The following is a 7,436-nucleotide window of genomic DNA, read 5'->3' on the forward strand; positions in this document are numbered from 1 at the left end:
TTCTTTCTTGTCTTTTTGTTNGAAAAAAAAAAAAAAACCCTTAAAACCTAAGATTTGTTATAAAAAAATATTGTGAATGTAGCATTTCTAAAAAAAAAATAAGAATAATAATAAGAGATTACTTAACAAATTTTTACTAGTTTTCACTTAAGTCTACCGCTAACGCTACTCTTTTACTTACCAACTTACCACTATCAATTTACTACATCAACAAGTATGAAAAATGTTGTCAAAATTAATCTACAAATTTTTAAGTCCAACCCTTAAAAATTTTTGAAACAAAACTAATCTAAAAATTTAAAGTTTCGATCCTTCCATCAAATTCCCAAAGGAAAAAATAAAATAAAAATCCCTTACTCAGAGATAGTGAGAGACACTGAACTGAAAAGAAAGGCAAAGAAAAAGATTCGTTACAACACAACACAATAGCAGATTGAGCATACATATACGTGCATAATTGATGTTTTGAAGGACACTTGAGAGAGAGAGAGGGTTTACAGTGGATGAAATAAAGAAAAATGAAGAAGATGAAACAAAGAAAGAGAAACAAGCTGAAGAAGGAGAGGGGAGAAATAAAAATGATTAATTGTGGGGATATGGAAAAGGTAGGGGAAAAAAAGAAATGTCTAGAAGATAAGGAATGGGTGGAGGAGAATAAATCAGACGAAAACAAAAATAAAAAGCCTTGCTTGCTGGTGGGGCAGTGGGTGGAAAACTGAAAATTAAAGTAAAGATAATATAATTCTAGTTCAAATATTATATATTTTTATATTACTATATATTAGGTTAATATATTGATATTATGTAAGGTGCAATAAATATATATATATATATATATATTAAAGTAATGGTAATTTCAAAACAGCATATGAGTATTAATTAGTACAAAAATATTTTGTTTCTTAGTCAAATTGACTACCTTGATTTATTAATATTAATTGGAGTTTTATAATATTCAATAAAAAAATTGGAGTTTCATATAATTTTTTTTTTATACTTCATCCCCCTTGACTTGGAGTCATGGCTCTGTTCCTAGCGTGGGGTCAATAATTCTACACTAGACCCCTTTTTCCAAGAGCAGTTAGGGAATATGTTCAAATAAGAACTAGTAAAAACCTTTTCTTTTTTTTTTAACACAGTAAAACTTACCACATCAACAATTTATAAAGATATTGTAAAATAGTTTGTGTTTATAATTGCACTTAAAATTTTATGTTAAATTTTTGTTTTTAGCTTTGAGTTGGTGGTTTTCAGTTAGGTCAACTAGTAAAATTTTTAATAATTGAATAAGAGATTTAGAGGCTGTTTGGATGGCCTGTTTTCATAACTCAATTCTCAAAAATGGTAGGACCCATGATAAAATGTCCGTTTGGCTACACAATTTCTCTGTTTCCATAACTCTGTTTACAACACTCAATTCTCTGATTTTTTGAGTTATGAGTTATGGAAACTGAAACACATTTTAGCTGTTTTCAGTTTTCATAACTCATAATTCAATGGCATTTCCGTAAATAACACTACATGAAGGGACCCACTGTCAGTCAAAGCCGCAACTTTTGACTTTTTTTTTTTTTTCTTCACTGGGTTCAGTGCGTGCGTTCATGTTCTTTTTTTTTCTTTTTCCTTTCACACTAGTGGCTTCTTCACGTTCTTCACTAGGTTCAATTCTTTTTTTGGCTGAGCTTTTCTGGGTTCAGTTCTCTTTCTTTTTTCTTTTCTTTCTTTTTTTTTTTTTTTACTGGGTTCGGTGAGTTTGGGTATTTTAAAAAAAAAAAAAAAGCTGCACCAAGTGACAGTTATGGGACCCACAAATAGTGTGAAAAATATTGAGTGATGGAAAGTGAGTGATAGTGCCAAACGAGTGTGAAAAATTAAGTGATGAGTGATAAGTTATGAGTGATGGAAATTGAGTGATGAAAAAAATTCATCCAAACAGCCTTTTAGTGTTTAATCTCTGCTACAGGAGCAAAAATCACCATAAAGTTAAAACTCTATGGAAAAAATAAAATAAAAACTTTGAGTTGGTGGGTTGAAGAGCGAATATTCCATGTCAGATGGGAAAGGTGTCAAAATGGAATGCAGCTTCCTCTGTCGGGTAATTCTTAGGTACTCCCGGAGCACGGAGAATGGTGCTTCCTCCTCTCACATTTATGATGGAGTTTGCTTATTAAATTCACGGTGGGCCCCACCATGAATTGAGAGGAGGGAGCACCATTTCACTATACTCCAAAACTACCTAAGAATTTTCCTCCTTTGTCTTACCAAACTTGTCCCAATTCATATACAACCAATGAAATAATAACAGGCAAGCCCCTTTTTTTATTTTTTTTTATTTTTAAGCAGCTAAGGTCTCTTTCGTTAACATTAATTTACTTCATTAAATGTTCTCTTATTCTCTTCTTGAAAATGTCTCTCACTGCTGCTAACTCGTGTGTTTCATTTGTTTTGGTTCTCTCCTCCCTCCCTACAGCTCTCACTCAGCCAAGGGTTTGAAGGAAAAAAGTTAGACATGTGTCATTATTTCATTGGTGGAATGTAAAAACCTTTTGCTAAAAAAAGTTTAAAGCTAGTTGATATTATAATACACTTATAAATAGTACCATAAAGTACCATTAGATTATAAATAATTCAAAAAAGAAACTAAAAACTCAAATCCATGGACTCGCTTGGATTGCTTTGCTCTGCCTTTCTCTTCTCATTTTTTCAACTCTCTCTCTATGAAGCAAGGGTGGGTTTCCGGATTCAGGTGAAAGTGTGGGTGTGAGACTCAGCGATTTTTGAAAAAAGTAGGGTGTGGGTGGCGGCGATTAAAAAATTATTAAATATATTTTTATTTTTATTTTCTATATATTTTACTATTAAAATATTCTTAAAAAACACGTTACTATGGCTTTGATTCACAAAACAAAGAAAGAAGAAGGTAAGAAACACAAAACAAAAACAAAACAGAAAAGAAACACAAAGAAGCAACATATTTAGAATAAAATTGAGGAAGGACAAATTTAGATGTTTAGGCCTCATTCAAGCCGATTTCGGCTGTTCTGGCATGATTCAGGGCGATTGCAGCCTATTTCGGCCATTTTGGTAGTCGGCCAATATGACCCAATTTGGCCAATACGGCCCGATTCTAACCAAATTGGCCCAGTTCGGAGTAAATCAAAGCCTAGTCGGCGCGAATCGAGCTGAGTCAGCACAAATTCGAGAAAAAAAAAAAGCTCAGACACACAGCACCGTCGCTCGGGCAACTCGTGCGGACGCCGCACCCTGCGTCGGGCCACGTCGGACTCCAATCCGACACCCTCCTAGCCGCGTCGGTGATTCAGAGCTCTCTCTCTCTCTCTCTCTCTCTTCTCTCTCTCTCTCTCTCTCTCTCTCTCTCTCTCTCTCTCTCTCTCTCTCATAAAAGAACCACCACCTCACCACTTAACCAGAAATACCACTCAATTTAACTAAAAATCTCCAATTTGCAGCACATCTTTGACGACGACCGACTCTCCCCAGAATTCCGGTAGGCCGAGAAAAGAACCTTGCTTTAGATTCTTCAGAAAAACCGAGCTATAGGTGTAAAGCAATAAATATTATTGAACCTTAAATCAAAGTTCATTGCAATTAAAATGGACCCATCATATTAGTTGGTGTTTTGGTCTCTCCTATAGCTCTGCTTCCATGTGAATTCTTCTTCGTCCAATAGGCTTGTGAATTGTGTTCAAAAGAGGAACGTAGATAGAGTAGTCATATTCTTGCATATCTTTCACTATCTTCACAAGTGAAAGAATCTCGTCTTCGTTTTGAAGTTTTAATTTTATATATGTAATTTTATTTTTAATTGAGTCAATGCATTTGCAACTTGTAATTTGTTCTTCTTCAATGGCAGCCTGATGACCAGTGGGAAGAAAAACGTGGAGACAAGTTTGCTTGGAGCTGATGTGAGAAGTGCTCTTGAATGCTGGCACTGGCTACAGGGTGCACCAGCCGCCAAGTGTTTTGCTCCAAACTATGTGCACCACCAAAAATATAATGATACAAAGGTTTAGTTTGGACCTCTAAGTTTATCATCTATCCTAGGCGTTCTTTTTTATGTCTTTTTAATTCCTTGCCTACTATGTTGAAAATTACACAAAATACAAAGGTTTAGTTTGAATCTCTAAGTTCATCATCTATCCTAGGCGTTCCCTTTTATGTCTTTTAATTCCCTGCATACCCTGTTTTTGCAAGCATTTCTATCTTCTGATGTAACTCAATCCATGTGACACTCACTTATTGTTGCCAAGAAGTGGAGTTGCTGTAAATATCTGTGCAATTTAAGCATTCAAAATTAGAGAAGAAAAATTTTATGTCCAAAAAGGTTGGGGGGTAACTGCATATGCTGTTTTGAAATTACCATTACTTTAATATATATATATATATATATATTTATTGCACCTTACATAATATCAATATATTAACCTAATATATAGTAATATAAAAATATATAATATTTGAACTAGAATTATATTATCTTTACTTTAATTTTCAGTTTTCCACCCACTGCCCCACCAGCAAGCAAGGCTTTTTATTTTTGTTTTCGTCTGATTTATTCTCCTCCACCCATTCCTTATCTTCTAGACATTTCTTTTTTTCCCCTACCTTTTCCATATCCCCACAATTAATCATTTTTATTTCTCCCCTCTCCTTCTTCAGCTTGTTTCTCTTTCTTTGTTTCATCTTCTTCATTTTTCTTTATTTCATCCACTGTAAACCCTCTCTCTCTCTCAAGTGTCCTTCAAAACATCAATTATGCACGTATATGTATGCTCAATCTGCTATTGTGTTGTGTTGTAACGAATCTTTTTCTTTGCCTTTCTTTTCAGTTCAGTGTCTCTCACTATCTCTGAGTAAGGGATTTTTATTTTATTTTTTCCTTTGGGAATTTGATGGAAGGATCGAAACTTTAAATTTTTAGATTAGTTTTGTTTCAAAAATTTTTAAGGGTTGGACTTAAAAATTTGTAGATTAATTTTGACAACATTTTTCATACTTGTTGATGTAGTAAATTGATAGTGGTAAGTTGGTAAGTAAAAGAGTAGCGTTAGCGGTAGACTTAAGTGAAAACTAGTAAAAATTTGTTAAGTAATCTCTTATTATTATTCTTATTTTTTTTTTAGAAATGCTACATTCACAATATTTTTTTATAACAAATCTTAGGTTTTAAGGGTTTTTTTTTTTTTTTCTATTTGAAAATATTACTATAATTATTTTTTTTGCCATCAATAACAGGCTGTAACAATCTGCTACTTAGCATTAGTTATAAAATTTTGAAAAATATTGTGGACGTTGCATTTTTTTCTATTTTTTATTTGTATTTCATCTAGTAAAAAAAATTATTTTATTTATTGATTATAAATAATCTTATTGTTTAAAATTTGGGGGCCTTTTTTTTACTTGGAGCTTTAGGCGACCGCATCTCTTGTTCCACCATTCAGTCGGCCTTGCCTAAGTGTAATTTTGTTGAAAAAAATGCTAAATTAGTATCTCTCTCTCCTTGCCCCACATCACGTGACAGTAATGGGTAATATCACATGTACTACTGGAGTGTTATTAGAGTAAGCAATTCGAAGACTCTTACCATCAAATCACACATTGCATTGGTATTTGAACTTACCATTAACATCAATTTGTCATTTACTGGTAATCACCAGCCACGTCAATGGTTTGTAAAAAATGTCGAGTTACGCTACACTTTTCCAAGAAACTAAAAACAATACCTTCCATTTCCTTCGAAAAGCAGAGGAGGTTCACCCGCCGAAACCAGAGACGCCTCACATCTCCATGACGAAATTTGGTCACCCGTCAAAAACGAATGCGAAAGTGTTTATCATCCAAAGAGCAGACTTGATCACCATCTGCCGTGCTCGGTGCTATCTTAGGTTTGTGCAGCCATTCTTTTAAATATTATGTCAACTTTTTATTCTTTTTCTTCATAAATAAACTATTAGAGAAAGAGCAAGCCTTGCTTTTGGTTTCTCTTTTATTTTCGGTGTGCCTTCAGAAGAGTTGGAAACTTTTGTGAAGCTCCCTGGGTAGTTGTACTTGTAATCTCTGTATTGTCTCTCTATTTCTCTTAGCAATTGTAAGTTGGGGAAAACTGAGGATAAAGTCTTTGAAATTATTGGCATATTATTGTCTAGTTTCATTTAGAAAAAAATGAATTTTAAGTGTGTGTTAGTAGTTACTACAAATGTATTTGCTTTTGGGCCTTCTTGTGATTAATTGTGGAATGTCAATCTAGTGGCTGTGGGTTTGCTCTTTTGGAGGGTTGGTTTGGATGATGGTATACATGTTATGCAATGTACTAAGTTTTTAGAGCAGGTTGGTTGGGATCTTTGTGTTATTGCCTTGTTGGTTGCCTTTTTTTGGTTGTGTTCCTGCTATGTTTTTGTGCATGGCAGGTTTGTTTCTTGTTTATTCTAATAAATTTTTGTTGAGTTATCAAAAACAATTGTGAAGTAAATTCTGTAAGATTTCAATTTTAGAATTTTAAATTTTCTTATGTTTAACAAATGATGTTATATTTTGATAAAAAATAATGCATTATATTATAGAAGCAAGGAAAATGAAATAACAAATGGCTCTTCACATGTGGAGTTGGATGAAGATGATACTGAAATTGAAATGGTGGAGTTTAATGAAGATGATACTCAGAATGAAACGGTTGAGTTAAATGAAAATAACATTGAGAATGAAATCAAGAAAACGAAAAATGTAGAAGATAAAGTTGAAGATCCTAAGTTGGGAATGATGTTTAACTCAGTTGATGATGCCATGTTGTATTACACAAGATATGGTAAAGGAAAAGGTTTTGCAGTGGCTAAAAGAACCTCTAAAAGAGGAATTGATGGGGAGACAAAGTATGTGACTATTGGTTGTAATCGTGCGGGAAAGCCAAGGATTAGGTCCAATCGTGCTGGAGTTCCATGGACTACATCCACTCATCCACTCCAATTGCAACCACGATCAAAAACAGATTGTAAAGCTCATCTTAGGGTGGTTCAATGCCCTGATGGAAAGTGGGTACTATGAACCATGACACTTGACCAGAATCATGGATTAAGTCCAAGAAAATCCCAATTCTACAAATGCAACAGAATTGAGAATACTAGAACCACATAAAAAAAGAAAGCTCAAATTGAATGATAAAGCTGGTAATAGAATGAACAAGAATTATAATTCATTAGTGGCTGAGGCAGGGGAATATGAGAATTTGCCATTTCTAGAAAAAGATTGTAGAAATCACGTGGAAAAAATTAGACGTTTACATCTTGAGAAAGGAGATGCTAATGAAATGCATGATTACATTTTGAAAATGCAAGCGGATAATTCTAAATTCTTTTACATGATGGATTTGAATGAAAATAGTTGATCAAGGAATGTATTTTGGGCAGATGCAAGGAGTACAA

The sequence above is a fragment of the Quercus suber genome, unplaced genomic scaffold (assembly GCF_002906115.3).
Source record: "Quercus suber isolate HL8 unplaced genomic scaffold, Cork oak 2.0 scaffold_834, whole genome shotgun sequence".
Taxonomy (NCBI): domain Eukaryota; kingdom Viridiplantae; phylum Streptophyta; class Magnoliopsida; order Fagales; family Fagaceae; genus Quercus; species Quercus suber.